Raw genomic sequence first — 21,059 nt, 5'->3', positions numbered from 1 at the left:
AATAGCTGTGTTGGAATAGTGGCACTATGGGCGGTTTTTATTTTCTCTGTTTCTCAAATCTTTTGTAATAAATTATCTTCATAATTAAAAAAAATAGAGGCAGTAGACAGGAACAGACATTTCACAAAAGAAGAAATTCATCTAGTAAGCAAACATAAAAAAACATTCACACTCACTAGTAAAAGAATATATATTAAAACACCACTGTGGTGCAATTCTTCACCTAATTGGCAAAACAACTTCTTTTAAAAATAAAACTTAATGTCATTGAGGATACAGGAAAATGGTACTCTTATACATTACAGATCACACTGTAAATTGGTTTGACCCTTGTTGAATTGTGTACCCCCAAAACTCATACATTGAAATCCTCAGTCTTAGTACCTCAGAATGTAACCTTTTATATGGAAGTAAGTTTGTTGCAGATGTAATTAAGTTAGGATGAGATGATGCTGGAGTATGGTGGGCCCCTAATCCAATGTGACTAGTGTCCTTAGGAAAAAAGGAAATTAAATTTCTGTTGTTTAAGCCACCCAGTTTGTGGTATTTTGTTATGGCAGCCCTAGCAAACTAATACAACCCCTATATAATGAAAATAGCAAAAAATATATATTTTTATATATTATATATTATATTTATATATATAAATGCAAGTTATATGTGAACAACTATGCGTAATGTGGTGAAACTGATTTTTTCTTTCTCTTCTACCATTTTATTTAATGTTTCTATTATTTTATAATGAAAGAAAAGTTAATAAAATGTAAAAATAAGAATAATTTGTTTTTTAATTCCCTTACCAATTCATGGACCAGTAATTGAGAAATATATCTATTTAGTCTCTGAAGGACATTTCAGTTCTGAAATTTTTGATTCTGCCAAAGAGTCAAGACAAAATAGTTTTCTTGTTGGTGTGTTAATATTCCTTGTAGGTTAAAAAACCTTCCAAGGATATATGGATGAAAATTCAATCAGAACCTTATTGCTAAAAGGGACTCAAGTCAAATATACAACTGCAGAAATTGCAGGACTCACTGAATTCCCTGTATCATCCCTGACAGATGCTCATCTGGCCTCTGCCCAAGTATTTACAATGATAGGGAGGTCACTGCTTCTCCAATTAGGCCATGCGTTGTCGCATAGCAATTATAGCTAAAAATCTTCAGTATATTAAGCTGAATTCTGCTTCTCCTTATTGTACCCAGGGTTCCCTCTGCAACAACACAAAATAAATTTATTACCTGATTTATATGGCTCTCTTTTAAATATATGAAGTCTTTTCAGGTCAAATATTTAATTCCTGAAGTTATTCCTTATCTGATATTGTTTCCAGAGGTCCTCTTTTCATGCTTACCTGGTTGTTCCCTAGTCTCTCAGTGTGCTTCAAAATATGGTACAAAAATAAAGTTCTCCAGGTATAAACTGAACAAAGCAGATTACTGTGGAAGAATTATCACAACTGATCTAAAACAAGGCTAAACACTAAAAATTATTATTGCTACTAAATACTTTTCCAGACCCTTTGCATATATTATCTTATTTTGGTTCTCTCAATCACCATGCATTATTATTCATCATATTTTACAAATAAGAAAATGGAGGCACCAAGAAGTAACTTGCCTAAGATCACACAGTCCAATCTGAGATCAGTTGAAGTCCAAAGCCATTTCTCTTAACCAGCTCTTAATATGTATCTGTTGAATACACGTTTAATAAATTCTTGTTGAATGAAGAAAGGATTTATATATTTACTCTTTTAGTAATTTTTTGGCCTTGTCCTAATCCTGGCACTTACAAAATTAACAGTAAACTGAAATCCCCAGATGCTCGTCATATAAGCAACCTTTCACTCTCATCCTAAACAGCCTTAGCCCTCATCTCATTAACCTAAATGCAAAAACGTACATTTCTCTCTATTACATTTCACTTTGTTGTTTTGGGCTCATCATTATAGCCTGTTGAAATATTTCTGAATTTTGACCATCATATGGTGCTCTCCTATCTTGTGTCACCACAAATTTAATAAACACACCTTCTCCAATAATTCTTCAGTTTAAAAAAAAGATATTTTTTTTCTAATTTCTATGACATCAACTATTTCTTTTATAGCTACACATTTTATTAATAAAATAAAAGTAATGATAATAGAAAAGCATACTCTGTAATTCAGTTTCAATTATTTCATGTTGATATTCAGCCCTAATGAGGCTGAATCTATGAAATTTTAGTGTAGTGTTTGGAAACGAAGAGAGTGACTTCACCTAATGCAATATAGGAACCGCCAGGTTTATGTAGGATGTCACTTAGGATGCCTGGATTGCAAGTAATAGAAAACTCAAGTCAGCTGGCTTCAACAATTGTCAGCTTATTAAAGCATATGACAAGGAAAACGGAGATAAGGCAGTTTCAGTATTTCACAGGTTCAACAATATTATCAAGGATTCACATTCTTTCCATTTTCTACTCTGAGGTTCCATTTGTCTGCTACTCTCCTCATAGCTGCAGAATGGTTACAACACGTCCAGGCACTATGTCCTGGAACAATAATTTCCAAAGGCCAGAAGGGAAGACATCCTTTCCTGGTGCTCCGTTCTAAGACTGAGAAAAGACTTCCCAAAAGGTCTCCAACAGACTTTTCCACATGTGTCATTATCAGAATTATATTACATGTCCGAGGCCTAAGCCTGCCATTAACAAGGATAATGGAATTCTCCTGGCTGCAGACTGGGAGAAAATATTTGTAAAAGACACATCTGATAAAGGGATATTACCCCAAATATACAAAGAACACTTAAACACAATAAGAAAACAAGCAACCTGATTAAAAAACGGACTAAAGACCTTAACAGACACCTTAACTAAACATACTCTTTCTTGCCATACAATCCAGCATTTGTCCCCCTTGGTATTTACCCAAAGGAGTTGAAAACTTATGTCCACACAAAAGCCTGCACGTGATGTTTATAGCAGCTACACATATAATTGCCAAAACTTGGAAGCAACCAGGATGTCCTTCAGTAGGTGAATGGTTACATAAACTGTGGAAGATCCAGACAATGGCCTGTGAAACGAGTTATCAGGCCATGAGAAGACATGCAGGAACCTCAGATGCATGTCACTAAGTGAAAGAAGCCAATCTGAAAAGGCTACACACTGGATGATGCCAACTATGTGACATTCTGGAAAAAGCAAAACTATGGAGATATTACAAAGACCAGTCAGTGGTTGCCAGGAGTTGGGGGTCAGGAAGGGATGAATAGGAAGAGCACAGAGGATTTTTAGGGCATTGAAAATACTCTGTATGATACCATAATGAGGGATATGTGTCATTATGCATTTGTCCAAATGCACAGAATGTCCAACACCAAGAGTGAATGGTAATGTGAACTATGCACTTTGGGTGATAAAGATGTGACGATGAAAGTTCAACAGCTGTACCAAACATACCACTCTGGTGGGGGATGTGGGTAACGGGGGAGGCTCAGTTTTGCTGTGAATCTGCCACTGGCAAAGCCCATTAACAATTCCCAGGAAATAAAAAGAGAGTCTGGGTAATAAAATGAAGTCTAACCTTTTTTTTCTTCTCTTTTCCTTTGTGCTTAGTCCAGTTTCACTTGCTCATGGGTGGCTGTGTGCAGAGGTCTCGCATCCGGCATTTTGAAGCAGAGTCCCTAGTGTGAAACGGCTGTGCCTGACGCCTCAGCTCGGCGGGCCGTGTGCAGAAGCGCTGCGCACAACGCGGCAATCCAAGATGGCAGCGGTGGGCCCTGTGCAGAGAGACACTGCACAGGACACTGCAGTCCAAGATGGTGGCGGCAGGCTGTGCGCGGAAGCGCTGTGCCCGGCACTTGGCTCTGGAGTGAGCGCTGTGAGCTGCACGATTGCGCCCACCCCATCCGGGGGAACTCCCAGCCCCTCCCTGCTGACAAGAGCCCTATAAAGCAGCCCCGCCCACAGGCGTGTACTCTGCAGCACAAGCTCACACCTGTCGATGCTTTGATCAGAAAATGAAGCTTTCCTTTGCTTCTGAACCGAACTTGGTCTTATTCTGTTGGCTCCAAGGACACCAGGCAGGAGGACCCTTGTTGGAGCCCAGCTCGGGAGGGTCAGTAACAAATCTAAAACTGCTCTAAAAAATAAAATAAGGTTTCTTAAAATTAGGGAATAGTTGATTTACAATGTTGTGTTAGTTTCAGGTGTATGACAAAGTGAATCCATGACACATATACATATATCCACTCTTTTTTAGATTCTTTTCCCATATAGGCCATTACAGAGTATCGAGTAGCATTCCCTGTGCTATATAGAGTAGGTCCTTATTAGTCACCTACTTTATATATGGTAGTGTATATATGTCAATCCCAATCTTCCAATTTTAATTTTTAAAAAATTACCAAGGCTGGCTTAGCTGGGTTAAGGGCTGAGCTGGAAGGGACCGAGCCTCTGTTAAAACCTGTGGTGCCTCACACCAGTACAAATTGGGGTTCTGTTATCATGGAAAACATGGGGGTGGTAGGCAATCAATGGTGTCTACAACATGTCCCAGGATATATTCAGACATTTAAAAATGTGGAATGAATAGATAACACCCAGATGTACTTGTGCGATTATAGATAAAATAGTTAGGTACTAGCTAGCAGTGGAATAAAACTATTAAAATCCAAACCCACTGGAAAAACTAAACTAGTACAGTAGTCTACTTGGTGGGCACTATCATGGATGAAAAGTGGAGCTGACCTCAAAATGCTAGAAACAAATTACCACATATTTCATCCATTCAACAAAGATCGGATCAAAAAGGGCAGGGAGTGCTCGCTTCGGCAGCACATGTACTAAAATTGGAACAATACAGAGAAGATTAGCATGGGCCCTGTGCAAGGATGACACACAAATCTGTGAAGCATTCCATATTTTTAAGCAACCTAAATGTCCATCTATGGATGAATGGATAAAGAAGATGTGGCACATATATACAATGGAATATTACTCAGCCATAAAAAGGAATGAAATTGAGTTATTTGTATTGAGGTGGATGGACCTAGAGTCTGTCCTACAGAGTGAAGTCAGAAAGAGAAAAACAAATACCGTATGCTAACACATATATATGGAATCTAAGAAGACAGTACTGATGAACCTAGTGGCAGGGCAGGAATAAAACCGCAGACGTAGAGAATGGACTTGAGGACACAGGGTAGGAAGGGAAAGCTGGGATGAAGTGAGAGAGTAGCACTGACATATGTACACTACCAAATGTAAAATGGATGGCTGGTGGGAAGCTGCTGCATAGCACAGGGAGATCAGTTGGATGCTTTGTGATGACCTAGAGTGGTGGGATAGGGAGGGTGGGAGGGAGGCTCAAGAGGGAGGGGATATGGGGATATAGGTATATATATAGCTGATTCACTTTGTTATACAGTAGAAACTAACACAACATTGTAAAGCAATTATACTCTAATAAAGATGTAAAAAAAAGGGGGGGGGGAATTTCTTTCAACAAATCCAAGTAGAATTCAGTAAATGCACAATGAAGGATCATGATTTTGCATTTATTCCATAGGAAAATAAACAATATACTTCAGGCTTCCTTATGTTTATACAAGTATACTCCATAGTTTCTTTGATGTCTTCAGTATAAAGGCACACTAATACCAGTTTTTAATAGGGAGTAAGAGTGATATAGTGAATATTTAATTTTGAGGAGTTGGCAAAAAGATTATTTTTAAGTTTACTTCAAAGGAAAAGGATGAAATAATAAAAGATGAAAGACTGATTCATGTTCTCAGTGCTAGTTAATTTAGAAGACTCCACAGTCCCATTTTTATCTGCAGACTGCAATCTTTCTAAGATAATTGATCTAGGTTTCTGATTTATTGCATTTGCTGTCACTCATTGTATTGTTTGCCAGATTAGAAGTGTTTGATATAAGTTTATGTACTAGGTATAATTTCAATATGTCATCTAGTCTTTGTTCATCTTTCACTGTCAGTTGATGGCTTAAAATTGGCTCTCCAGGAAATCTTAATTCACTATTATCTAACTGCTGCATTAAAAAATAATGAGGGAGGGACTTCATCACCTATCATTTCAAACATAATTTGATAAACCCTACACACTCAGAGCTATAGCATGATTAGTTTGGTTGGATTCTAAATTATTGAGTCCAGTTCATAACAATTTCACAAAAATAATATTGCAAGTCCCATGAACCAGATTCATTTCCTGGAATTAGGAAAACAGGAAGTACTTCTAAAACAAGTCTAAGGACATCAGTGGTATTCACAGTATCAAATGGATGAGTACAATAATATAAAATCCAATAGCAGATAGGAAAGTGTTCTTATTTGGTGGGACTGGTACCTTTTGTGTTTGTGACAAAGTAAAACAGACAATAAATACAAGTCCAAGTACCTGCTACAGAGCTAACAGAAGGGATGTTTAGCTGTGGGCCCTGGAGAGTACATATGCCTCAACTGTAAATCAGGAGGAAATACTAGAGTAAATGCATAGAAGGAAGTTTGTTTCCAGCTTTCTCAGTGACTTGTTTTTCATAGAGAGAGGTTGAAATATCTACAAGAGGGGATGACCCATGAAATTCAAGGAACAGAGCAATGATATCTCAGAAAGTAACAATTTGCTTCAAAAGAAGTTTCGAAGAAGCTGTGGTGAGTAATGCATTACTCAGAAGCCGTTAACCCACAATTCCCCCTGAGGGCAAGTCTGCTGGGAGCCCCCCCCCATCAAGTTACAGAGCAGGGACTTTTGTGTTTCAATTCAAACAAGCTTATCAAGACCACAGTGGTTCAGGAAATAGGCAACAAAGGAAAGTACAATAAATAAAGTGCTCTTCACAATGAAATTTGTCAAACTTTTTGAGAAAAGTAACTATCAAAAGAATTTTGCATAATACCTTACCCCAGGGGGTTGAAATCAAAGTTTCACAAATTCTTAATCTTCCTATGAAGCTGGAAAAAAAGATGTAGCACATAGCAGTACAAGAGAGCAACATCATTCATTCATTCATTCAATAAACATTTATTTAGCACCTACTATGTGTAAGATTCTGTATAAAACATAGATACAAAATCACGGAAGACACGGTGTTGGCCCCCAAGAGGTGTGTTGGAGGGAGACAGACAAATAAAGCCATGATTCCAGTCAAGTGTAGGGAGTCCTAGGGTGTATCTGCACAGGGATTACCCCCACCTTCATTCTGTTCCCTCCAGGCATCCTTTCTCATCTATTCCCCCGAAATGTATAAATGGAAATAGAAAATTCTAGAAAAAGGAAAGGTAGAGAGGGTTATGAAATGAGCAGAAACCCAGAATGTAGCAAATTGACCAGATCTGGTTTTGTCAACAAATAAATTGCAAGACAAAAACAAAAAAGAGGGAGGGGAAACCTTAGATTAAAATAGATCTAGAAAAACATAACAACCAAATGTAATGTGTGAAGTTCGTCTAGATCCTGATTCAAACAAATCAAAAGCTATAGGACACAGGGAAAATTGAACACTATCTGGATATTTGATATTAAAGAGTCATTGTCAAATTTTTTTTAAATTAGTTAATTATTTATTTATTTTTGGCTGCTTTGCGTCTTCGTTGCTGCACGTGGGCTTTTCTCTAGTTGCAGCGAGCAGGGGCTACTCTTTGTTGAGGTGCGTGGGCTTCTCATTGTGGTGGCTTCTCTTGTTGCGGAGCACGGGCTCTAGGCCCACAGGCTTCAGTAGTTGTGGCTCACGGGCTCTAGAGTGCGAGTTGTGGCGCATGGGCTTAGTTGCTCCACGGCATGTGGGATCTTCCTGGACTAGGGCTCGAACCCGTGTCTCCTGCATTGGCAGGTGGATTCTTAACCACTGCGCCACCAGGGAAGCCCATTGTCAAATTTTTTAAGTGGATACTGGTATTGAAGTTGTGCCTTTTTTTTTTTTGAGTCCTTATCTCTTAGAGGCTCACCAAAGTATTTACAGATGAAGTGATAGGATGGTAGAGATTTGCTTTCAAATGATCCAATAGGGGGAGGGGAATGTGGCAGGGCATAGAATAAACATGATTTTTTAAAAATTATTTTGGCTGCGCCGGGTCTTAGTTGTGGCACGCAGGATCTTCATTGCGGCGTGCAGACTTCTTAGTTGTGGCATGCAGTGGCATTCAGACTTCTTTGTTGCGGGCATGCAGACTCTTAGTTGTGGCATGCATGCAGGATCTAGTTCCCGGGCCAGGGATCAAACCCCGGCCCCTTGCATTGGGAGTGTGGAGTCTTACACACTGGACCACCAGGGAAGTCTCAGAATAAACATGATTGACTATGTGTTAATAATTTTTGAAGTTAGGAGACAGTTACATGTGGTTCATCATATTATTCTCTTTACTTTGTGTATGTTTGAAATTTTCCATATTCAATAAATCAACTTAGGGAGTCAGAGGAGGCTTCCCAAAGGAGATGTGAAGTGAGTTTTGAAGGTGGACAAGAGCTATGTAGCTTAAAAAACAAAAAGGCCATCCTCTCATCGCAAAGAACTTGGAGATAATAGTACCTTTTTAAAAAATAACTTTTAAAAACTGTGAAGTAGGGCCTCCCTGGTGGCGCAGTGGTTGAGAGTCCGCCTGCCGATGCAGGGGATACGGGTTCGTGCCCCGGTCCGGGAGGATCCCATATGCCGCGGAGCGGCTGGGCCCGTGAGCCATGGCCGCTGAGCCTGCGCGTCCGGAGCCTGTGCTCCGCAACGGGAGAGGCCACAGCAGTGAGAGGCCCGCATACCGCAAAAAAAAAAAAAAAAAAAAACTGTGAAGTATATTGTGTGTATAATAATGTATGTAAGGCGAATACACAGTTTAAAGAATCAAAATGAAATGGAAATCTGTGACCTACCACCCAGCTTAACAAAGAATGCCTTCAAAGCCTTCCATGCCACTCCTCAGCTTAACATCCTCTTATTTCCACCTCCAAGAGCTAGCCACTCTCCTGAATTCTGTGCTAATTATTCCTTGCTTATGTTTAGAGTTTTTTTTTTATCACACATGTGTTTCTCTCCAACCAATAAGGTATTACTTAGTTTTACCTTCTTTTGAACTCCATATAAATGGAATTATACTGCATATGTTCTCTGACTTACTTTGTTCAACGTTATTTTTGAGATTTACCTGTGATATTGGGTGTACTTGTGGATTATTCTTTTTGTTTTTGGTATTCCATTTTATGAATATGCCATAATTTATTCAGCCATTCTACTACTGATAGACATTTTAGTTGTTTTCAATTTGGGGCAGTTTGGTACTATAAGTAATCATCTATATGTCTTTGGAGCACAGATGCAAGCGTTTTCCTAGGGGATAATGGCTTAAGAGTGGAATTTATGGGTAGGATTAAGATTGCTTTTTTGAGATGTCAGCTGATTACATCATCTCATAATGGAAGGAGACTGTCAACTCCACTGTCACTCAGCCAATGGTGTTAACAACTCTCAGTAATGTCTCTTCGTAGAACTCAGCATTGAAAAAGGTGTTCCATGAGCATAGTTTAGCAACATGTATCTTGCACCATATGGGGTAGAGAAAAGTTGAACTTTAGGTACTATTTGCTGCAAAGCAGGGACAGTTCTTCAGGCTTCATTATAGCTGGAATAAAATATCCCTCAAGAATATTCCCCTCCCTTTGTTTTAAATCCTAGCTCACCAAGCAGATTTCTGAATTGTATTTCCCAGCAATCTTGATATCAGGAAAAGGGAGTACTCTGGATAACACGGTACTCAAACAGCCTATTTATAGGAAAGGGATTGCCTCTATTGGAGGACAAGATGCTGAAGTATGAAACTGGCTGACGACAGTGAGAATGGAAATGTAAAGATTGCATGGCAATTCCTTAGGACCCTAAGAGGTCAAGAGTTTAACCTTAGAGTCTAAGAATATGGTGATGCCATTAACAGACATAAAATAGTCAAAAGGACAGGTTTGAGGTGGGGTGGGGAGCAGAACTGGAAGTGATGACGTTAGCATATACCAGATGTGCAGGGCCCTTGGGACATCCAGGTGAAGATGGCCAGTTGGGAGCCTGGAAATCAGGTCTGGAGCTCAAGTGGAAAGTCGGAACCAGAGATACACATTTAGAAGTCATTCACATAAGCCTGAAATGACATTACTAAGAGAAAGAATGCAGAACAAGAAGAATTTTGAGCACAGGATCTTGAGAGCATACCTATATCTAGGAAATAAGAAAAAGAAGAAGAGCCAGTAAAGGCAACACAAGAGACTGTCAGAGAAGTAGGAGGAGAACCAAGAACATAGAAGGCAAAGGAAGAAAGTGAGAACTGAAGGCTGAGGAAAGTGAAAGGTTTGGGGTAGCTCCTTGAAACCTGTGGGGATTCACCTAGTGATAAACAAAAAAAGAGGTCGATAATAAAGAAAGCTACCAACTATTCAGCACCTATTATGTGGCAGGCATTATGACAAGAACTTTGCCTAGATTATGTTTTTATCATGGTAGAATCTACACAGCATAAAATTTACCATCTTAACTATTTTTTTTTTTTTTTTTCTTTTTGCGGTATGCGGGCCTCTCACTGTTGTGGCCCCTCCCGCTGCGGAGCACAGGCTCCGGACGCGCAGGCCCAGCGGCCACGGCTCACGGGCCCAGCCGCTCCGCGGCATATGGGATCCTCCCAGACCGGGGCACGAACCCATATCCCCTGCATCGGCAGGCGGACTCTCAACCACTGCGCCACCAGGGAGGCCCTATCTTAACTATTTTTAAGTGTACATTTCAGTGGTATTAAACACACTCACATTGTTGTGCAACCATTACCACCGTCCATCGCCAAAACTCTGTTCATCTTGTAAAACTAAAACTATTAAATAATAACTCCCCATTCTCCCCTCCCCTCAGCTCCTAGCAACCATTATTACACTTTCTATCCTTATGATTCTGACTATTCTAAGTACCTCATATTCGTGGAATCATACAATATTTGTCTTTTTGTGCTTGGCTTATTTCACATAGCATAGTGTCCTCAAGATTCATCCATGTTGTAGGTTGTCACAGAATTTCCTTCCTTTTTAAGGCTAAATAATATTCCATTGTATGCGTATACCACTATGAGATAACAGAAAATATATATATTAGTCTCTATCCCTGGTTCCTGGCACAGGAACCCTGAAACCCATGTAAAATCCTAACTGATAAGAGCACAAGGAGCATCTTGTGTTCTAATATTTGGTCTTTGGCCCCTGTTCCTGACACAAGGCTCCTAAATCCCCTGGAATTTCCTGGATGATAGGAGTGTCATTTGTTTTGGGGTTTTTTTTGTTTGTTTTTTGTTTTGTTTTGTTTTGTTTTTTGTTTTTTTTTGCGGTATGCGGGCCTCTCACTGTTGTGGCCCCTCCCCGTTGCGGAGCACAGGCTCCGGACGCGCAGCCCCAGCGGCCATGGCTCACGGGCCCAGCCACTCCGCAGCATACGGGATCCTCCCAGACCGGGGCACGAACCCGTATCCCCTGCATCGGCAGGCGGACTCTCAACCACTGCGCCACCAGGGAGGCCCTGTTTTGGGGGTTTTAAAAAAATATATTTATTTATTTATTTGTCTGGGCCGGGTCTTAGTTGTGGCATGTGGGCTCTTAGTTGCAACATGCATGTGGGATCTAGTTCCCTGACCAGGGATCAAACCCAGGCTCCCTGCATTGGGAGCACAGAGTCTTAACCACTGGACCACCAGGGACATCCCAAGTCATTTGTCGTCTGATGAGGCAACTCTTGGTGGACTCCTGGATGGGGGCTGGTCACCAGAAAGACCACGCCATGATTAGAAACCTGGAATTTTCAGCCCCACCCTCACTTCTCTGGAGAGGGGAGAGGGGCTGGAAATGGAATTAATAATTTATCATGCCTACATGATGAAACCTCCAAAAAAATCCCAATAGTAGGGGGTAATGGGAGCTTCCAGTGAGAGGTGGTATGTCATTGTAGTTTTGATTTGCATTTCCCTAATGATTAGTGATGTTGACCATGTTTTCATGTGTTTATTGGCCATTTGTATTTTTCTTTGGAGAAATGTCTATTCCAGTCCTTTGCCCATTTTTGAATCGGGTTGCTTGTTTTCTTCGTTGCTGAGTCTTAGAAGTTCTCTGTATATTCTTGATATCAGATATTTGACTTTCAAATATTTTCTCCCATTCTGTGGGTTGCCTTTTTATTCGGTGGATAGTGTCTTTTTTTTTTTTTTTTTGCGGTACACGGGCCTCTCATTGTTGCGGCCTCTCCCGTTGTGGAGCACAGGCTCTGGATGCGCAGGCTCAGCGGCCATGGCTCACGGGCCCAGCCGCTCCGCGGCATGTGGGATCTTCCCGGACCGGGGCACGAACCCGTGTCCCCTGAATCCACAGGCGGACTCTCAACCACCGCGCCACCAGGGAAGCCCTGGATAGTGTCTTTTGATGCACTAAAATTTTTAATTTTCATTAAAGTCCAGTTTGTCTATTTTTTTCTTTTGTTACCTGTGCCTTTGATGTCATATACAAAAAATCATTACTAAATCCAATGTCATGGAGCTTTTATCCCATGTCTTCTAAGAGTTTTACTGTTTTAGGTCTTACATGTAGATCCCTGATCCATTTTGAGCTAATTTTTTTATGCCTATATTATTTTGAATGGTCTCAACAGCACTGGGAGGTAGATAGTATTGGTTTTCCTATTTTACAGAAGAGGAAACAAATTTTAAGTGGTGAATTCGTTGTCCAAGGCCACAGAGATGGTAAGAGGAGTCAGAATTCAAATCCATGTTTGTAGAACTCTAAAGCTCAGGTCCTTGCCATATATCATAGAGTCAAGGCTTGGCCAAGATTAGCAGGAAATTATAACAAAATTAAACAGCAGCAGACTTTTACTTGAGAGTGGGAGGTGTGGGGTTTTCCCAGGGCCTGGGGTTGGCCAGAGGACTTCAGAGCTCAGTTCTGGTGAGACAGCATAAGTTCAGTTGGGAAGTGAGCGTAGCCAAGAGAATGGGATGGTGTGGGGAGCGGGGGTGGGGGGCGGGGGGAGGTGAGAAGGGAGCCACAAGGCATAGAAAGAACTTAGACACCTAGATGAGGTCTAGATGAAGTGTAGAAGGTTGTGGTGAAAATGGGAGTTTCAGAGTTTGCAGTGAAATCTTGGGAGATGTAGCACTCCCCAAACTAGCCATACTCACTCACACACACCCTGACTTTGCCTGGCTAAGTCCTACTCCTCCTTCAGGTCTCAGCTTGGATGACCCCATCTGGATCAGATGCCCCTTGCCTGTGCCCTCCCCCCCAGCCCTCAGTGATTAATTGTAATTGTACTGACTACCTTTTACTATAGCTGAGAGCTTGCTTCTCTCCCTCTGACAGACAGTGAGCTTTCTGAGGGCAGACCAGTTTCTTACTCATCTCCCTATCCCCAATGCCTACTATAGGGCCTGACCCAGACTAGTTGCTCAGTAGGTATTAAGAAGCAGTATGGCACTATATATAGAATGCGTAACTAATAAGGACCTACTGTATAGCACAGGGAACTCTACTCAGTACTCTGTAATGACCTATATGGAAAAGAATCTAAAAAAGAGTGGATATATGTATATGTATAACTGTTTCAGTTTGCTGTACAGCAGAAACTAACACAACATTGTTAATCAACTAAACTCCAATAAAAATGAATTTAAAAAAAGAAGCAGGGACTTCCCTGGTGGCACAGTGGTTAAGAATCCGCCTGCTAATGCAGGGGACATGGGTTCGAGCCCTGGTCCAGCAAGATCTCACATGCCGTGGAACAGCTAAGCCCGTGCGCCACAACTACTGAGCCTGCACTCTAGAGCCCACGAGCCACAACTACTGAGCCTGCGTACTGCAACTACTGAAGCCTGTGCACCTAGAGCCCGTGCTCCACAACAAGAGAAACCACTGCAATGAGAAGCACTCACACTGCAACGAAGAGTAGCCCCCGCTTGCCGCAACTAGAGAAAGCCCAGTCTGTGCGCAGCAACGAAGACCCAACACAGCCAAAAATAAAAATAAATTAATTAATAAAAAAAGAAGCAGCAGTATGGCTACATGCAATGTGGTATTTTGGATTGGATTTTGGAACCAAAAAAGGATATTAGTGGGGAAACGGGTGATATCCAGATAAAGTCTATAGTTTAGTTAAGGTTACTAATAGTTAACAATCTATAGTTTAGTTAATAATAGTACCAACATTAGTTTCTTACTTGTGACAAATGTGGATTGGTTATGTAAGATGCTAACATTAGGGGAAGCTGGGTATGAGGTATATCAGAACTCTCTGACCTATCTATGCAACTCTTCTCTAAGTCTAAAATTATTTATTTATTTAGGCTGCGTTGGGTCTTTGCTGCTGCATGTGGGCTTTCTCTAGTTGCGGCGAGCAGGCTTCTCATTGCGGTGGCTTCTCTTGTTGCAGAGCACGGGCTCTAGAGCACAGGATCAGTAGTGGTGGCACATGGGCCTAGTTGCTCTGCGGCATGTGGGATCTTCCCGGGCCAGGGCTCGAACCTGTGTCCCCTGTGTGGGCAGGCAGATTCTGAACCACTGCGACACCAGGGAAGTCCTAAAATTATTTTAAAATGAAAAGTTTATTTAAAACAAACCAAACAAAAACAGAAGCAGTATCGTGTAGTGGTTAGGATGGCAGGCTCGGTGACCTTAAGAAACAACAGTTGACCATTGAACAACAGGGGTTTGAACTGTGTGGGTCCACTTATACATGGATTTTTTTTCAGCAGTAAAATACAGTAGTATTACACAATCTGAGGTGGCTGAATCCACGGATTTGGAACCACAGATCAGAGGAACTGCAAATATGGAGGAACTGCGCATACATAGGGCTGACTATAAGTTATACTTGAATTTTTGACTGTGCTGGAAGGCGAACACCTCTAACACCTGAGTTGTTCCAGGGTCAACTGTACTTGCGTTTCCTGAATCTCTGTTTCCTTATCTGTAAAATGAGTATCTTCTTTTTTTTTTTTTTTTTTTTTTTTTTTAAGTTTATTTATTTATTTTTTTAATTAGTTTCTGCTTTATAACAAAGTGAATCAGTCATACATATACATCTGTTCCCACATCCCTTCCCTCATGCATCTCCCTCCCTCCCACCCTCCCCATCCCACCCCTCCAGGCGGTCACAAAGCACCGAGCTGATCTCCCTGTGCTCTGCGGCTGCTTCCCACTATCTATCTACCTTACGTTTGGTAGTGTATACACGTCCATGCCTCTCTTTCGCCTTGTCACAGCCCACCCTTCCCCCTCCCCATATCCTCAAGTCCATTCTCAAGTAGGTCTGCGTCTTCATTCCCGTTTTGCCCCTAGGTTCTTCATGACATTTTTTTTTTAAATTCCGTATATATGTGTTAGCATACGGTATTTGTCTTTCTCTTTCTGACTAACTTCACTCTGTATGACAGACTCTAGGTCTATCCACCTCATTACAAATAGCTCAGTTTCGTTTCTTTTTATGGCTGAGTAATATTCCATTGTATATATGTGCCACATCTTCTTTATCCATTCATCCGATGATGGACACTTAGGTTGTTTCCAGCTCCGGGCTATTGTGAATAGAGCTGCAATGAACATTTTGGTACATGTCTCTTTTTGAATTATGGTTTTCTCAGGGTATATGCCCAGTAGTGGGATTGCTGGGTCATATGGTAGTTCTATTTGTAGTTTTTTAAGGAACCTCCATACCGTTCTCCATAGTGGCTGTACCAATTCACATTCCCACCAGCAGTGCAAGAGTGTTCCCTTTTCTCCACACCCTCTCCAGCATTTATTGTTTCTAGATTTCTTTTTTTTTTTTTTAAATTAGTTTCTGCTTTATAACAAAGTGAATCAGTCATACATATACATCTGTTCCCACATCCCTTCCCTCATGCATCTCCCTCCCTCCCACCCTAAGTTAATGTATGTAAAACACTTAGAACAGTGGCTGACATCCTGTAAATATTATTTGTGTATACACAGACATAAATAATAAAATCTGTATGCATGTATACACATACAACCCTATCAAGAAGATACTCCTCCAGCTCGGTGCTTTGTGACCGCCTGGAGGAGTATCTTCTTGATAGGGTTGTATGTGTATACATGCATACAGATTTTATTATTTATGTCTGTGTATACACAAATAATATTTACAGGATGTCAGCCACTGTTCTAAGTGTTTTACATACATTAACTTATTTTAATCTTCTTACAACCCCGTGAGGTAGGATTTAGCATCATCCCCCTTTCACAGATGGAGAATTCGAGGCACAGAGAAGCTACCCAACTTGTCCAAGGTCAACAGGGAGGAAATGGTACAGCTGAACCATGAACTTAGGCAGTCTGGCTCCAGAGCTGTGCTACCTCCTTTTAAGCTTAACTGAGTTAATACATGTAAAGCACTTTGTACAATTCCCAGGACAGAGTAAGCACTCAAAAAGTGGTAGCTATTATTTAATTAACCCTGAAGGGCAAGTCTAAGGTGTGATTCAACCAGTGAATGCCAGGATGGGATGGAGGTAAAGAGCATAGAGGTTTATAAAAATAAAAGTTCAGGGCCTCCCTGGTGGCGCAGTGGTTGAGAGTCCGCCTGCCGATGCAGGGGATACGGGTTCGTGCCCCGGTCTGGGAGGATCCCATATGCCGCGGAGTGGCTGGGCCCGTGAGCCATGGCCGCTGGGCCTGCGCGTCCGGAGCCTGTGCTCCGCAACGGGAGAAGCCACAACAGTGAGAGGCCCGCATACCGCAAAAAAAAAAAAAAAAGTTCAAGCCAGGGAGATAGGAGATTAGAAGGGACTCAATAAGAAGTGAAGAAGGGTTTTTTGTTTTGTTTTTTTCCCATTCACAGCAACTTCTATTCACTCAACCAGGTATAAAAAGAGCTAAAAGTCTTCTCTAATGCTGAGGATTCTATTGCATTTCTGAGGATATTTTTATAATCTAAACGTGCAGTAATTTTTTGAGCCATTGATACTATAAAAAGTCCATTTTAATGAAGCATTTTTCCAGTTGATTTTAAGTCACATGCAAAACTTGAAGCACTTTGTAGCCAGTGTTCCCCAGCCAGGCTTCTTGAAGCCAAAAGCTCTAAAGAGCAGTTTGCTGCTACCAGCAATATAGCTGGGGTCACTGTGTGTGGTCTGCAGGTCCCCAGCTGAACCTGGGGCTCCCTCTAGATCTGTAAAGGACATTAGAGGTCATCTAATCAGACCCCTTTCTTGTATATGTTAGCCAAACAGCAGCAAAGAAAATTAGTTGAGTTTTTTAAGATCTAGAGCTAAAATCACTCATTTCCTAAATCATACACACACTGAGTGCTTATTCAGTGTTAAGCAATTGGGAAACAGAGATGAACAGAAAAATCTCTGACCTCTAGTTCCCTATAGTCTGGTGAATAAGACAGAAATGTAAATCATAGAGTGTGATAGGTGTTATGAGAGGCGTGGATACAAGGCGTTGAGGTGACAGCTGTCCCTGGAGACTTCCAGGAAGGCTTCACAGAAGAGGACACCCTCCAGCTGGGTGTTGCAGGCTGAAGAGGCAAGAGGCAGCATTGAAGGGGAGGTTGCGAGGCCGTCTTCCTGGACAGCCCCATGGCTCTCGCACTGCACTGCTCGCTCTGTTAGGCGTGCCTCTGCCTCTAGACGCAGCCCACCCTGTCAGCTTCCAGCACTGCTCTTTAGCAAATAAAAACACAGCTCACCCAATTCAATTTGAATTTCATAGACAACAAATATTTTGTAGTCTAAGGACTCCCTGAGTGTATGTGTGGGACATCCTTAGACTACAAAATATTTGTTGTTTATCTGCAGTTCAAATTTAACTGGGTGCCTTGTATTTTATCTGGCAACCCTACTGAGAGTAAATGTTCAATAAATCTCTGTGGGAGTAAGGGAGTGGCAGAAGGGAGAAAAGAAGAAAGGCAGGGAAGAAAGGAGCCAGTTCATCCACTGAGGGCCTTAACATATTTCTCACTATTTTCTTTGTTTTTTTCATTTTTCCCCAGTTTTATTGAAATATAATTGACATATAACACTATATAAGGTTATGGTGTACAACATAATGATTTGATATATGCAGTTATTGGGACATGGTCACCACAATAAGTTTAATTAACATCCATCACCTCACATAGTTTACAATTCATTTTTCTTGCGGTGAGAACTTTTACGGTCTATCCTCTTAGCAGCTTTCAAATATACAAAACAGCATTATTAGCTATAGTCATCATGGTGTACAATACATCCCCAGCACGATTTTCAGTTCTATGTAGTACAAGGTAAACAGTTGTTTCCCCCTTTTTTGTTAAAAAGCCTGCCCTCATGTGGTAGAAAAAAAGTACTAGTCCAGAAGCCTTAATTCTGGTCTTCCAGCACATTGGGGCAAAAGGCTCCACAGAGGTGGGTGATCTGGAAAGGAGGATGTGATGCTAGGAGTGTGTTTGCTTGTTTGTTTGTGTGGGGACAGGGGAGGAATGAACAAAAGATGAATAGGCTTCATGTCTCAGATGCCAGGAGAGTGTTGTTCAAGCAGCTTTTTAAAACGGTTTAAAACGCATTTGTAACTCTGTGCAAGCCAGCATAATCTGTTTCCAAGCTATTTTGGTGAGAAAATATTTTAAGAAGCTGCCTAAAATCCGTCCAGTAGAATATTTAAATTGAGACACACTTTCTAAATGGTAAAGTACTATTTAAATGTTGTCAATTAAAAGCCACCCTGCGGGAAGTTCCCTGGTGGTCTAGTGCTTAGGACTCGGCATTTTCACTGGCATGGCCCAGGTTCAATACCTGGTCGGGGGAACTGAGATCCTACAAGCCACGTGGCGTGGCCAAATTAATTAATTATTTTCAAAAGCCACCATGGTGACCTTGGCTGTGAGGAAAGCCTGATTTGCGTGCCTCCCCTGGTCATTAACCTTAGCAGGTAGCCCAGTCCCCATGGAGTCTCCTCCCCAGTCCTCCTAACCTGGTGGCGGTGGTCCATTCTCTCCAACCATGAGAAGAAGAACGGATGAGGTTGCTCTTTGCCTCAGCTCCAAACCTTACGTGCTGCCATCATCCGAGGTGACTCCAGCACCTAAGTGGACACCCCTCCAAACACCAGGCCTCATGGTTCCTTTATCTCCTCTCCTCCAGGGCTTCACTCACAACCTTCCACACATACCCATGGACATAACTTTGACTTTGCCATCTCTGGGTACACCTCCTCTTCTGACTCTCCAACTCTAAAATCTCACTCTCACACTGGACCATGACTTTCTGTCCTTCCCACTTTCTCACTGTCCCACTGAACCTATTCTTTTTTTTTTTTTTGCGGTACACGGGCCTCTCACTGTTGTGGCCTCTACCGTTGTGGAGCACAGGCTCCGGACACGCAGGCTCAGCGGCCATGACTCACGGGCCCAGCCGCTCCGCTCTATGTGGGATCTTCCCGGACCGGGGCACGAACCCACGTCCCCTGCATCAGCAGGTGGAGTCTCAACCACAGTGCCACGAGGGAAGCCCTGAACCTATTCTTTAAACCTCCAGTAGACTTTCAGAACCGAGAGCTGTCCCTCTTTTCCCAGCCCCTCAAGCCCCTTCTGACTTCACGTCCTTCCCTCACCTTGGACGCCTCACATGACCACTTGAACTGCGTGCTCACCAGCGACTGAACGCCTCAGCCTCTGTCTGTCAGGCAGGCCCCCGACTCTGCCTCGGTCTGACCATCTGTCTGCCCCCCACTCCAGGAGGATGACCATAGCTGAAGCAAGTGGCACAGGGGGGCAGACAGGTGCCAGTCCACAGTTACGATAGCCCAGCTCAGCTCAGCCTCCAGAGCTTTCCTTTGGCTTTTACCTGTCCTTCATTGGCTACTTCTCCTCGTCATCCTTCAGCTATTCCCAACCTTCTATGCCTCTGAGTATCAGCTTCCTCATCAACAAGCTGGGGTGGTAATATCTATCCTGCAGGTTGTTGTGAAGAATAACTGAGGTATGTACATAAATGGCCTGGCACGTTGCAGGCCATTCATATACATATCTCATGAATTGCCACTTTTCTAACACCCAACACCATTTGCATTTCCCTCACTCTAAACATGACCTTGTCTCATAGAGAAAAGAGAAGTCATGGGGTACAGGGAAGGTGGGGAGCCGTACCCCCCTGAACCTACAAACTTGATGGACACCCACCTGTACTAACTTGCCTCTAGTCTCCCAGAATGAGGCGCCACTCCTCTTTACCCAGGCTAGTTCCTCCCTTTTCTCACCTGTATCTTCCCCCCTCCCCGCCCCATCGCCTCAGCTCATACTCATGCTCAAATCAAATCTTTCCCATCTTAAAACAATTCTCTCTTGGCTCTAAATCATATCCCTCATTCCTTTCACAGTCAAGCTTCTTCAGAGAGTTGTCTGTACTCACTGTCTCCACTTCTTCACCTCCCACCGACTTCTCCCCCCAGCGCAAATTGCTCTCTGCCCTCATATCTCCAGCCTGGTCTTCTACTGTGGGCTATAGAGCCCTTATCACCACTGGGGCTAAGGGCCCTTTAAGAGTAAACCCACACACTTACAGGAAACATCCATCTCTTTTCACATCTATCTACAGGACACGAAATTCATCAGGCGCTGGTACTAGCTCTTCTGCTCCTAACCCCTCTGCCAAGTTCAAAATTGCCCTGCATCACTTCTTAGCTATGTGATCTGGATTAAGTTACTTGACCTCATTAGTAAAATGCGATTAATAATGGTGTCAACCTTAATAGGTTCCAGTGAGGATGAAATGAGATAATCCATGTAAAGTGCTTAGTGCATGGCCTGGTGCATACATGGCCAACACTCACTATGTTTTATAGTCAGCCTGGGGCTGGATTCTGGCTCTACCGCTTCCTGCTGGTGTGCCCATTAGCAAGTTATTTAACCTCTCTGAGCCTCAGTTCTCTCCTCTATAAAACGAGGGAAACAGTAGTACCTACCCCTGAGGGCTAAGCTGGACATTCAGTAAGAGGACATGTATAACACTGAGAAGAGTGCTCCAAAACGACGATACTATTATCCCCAGAAAGGCAAGGAA

This window comes from Mesoplodon bidens, assembly GCF_964165515.1.
Source record: "Mesoplodon bidens genome assembly, chromosome: X".
Lineage (NCBI taxonomy): Eukaryota > Metazoa > Chordata > Mammalia > Artiodactyla > Ziphiidae > Mesoplodon > Mesoplodon bidens.
Note: the sequence above shows the minus strand (reverse complement) of the source record.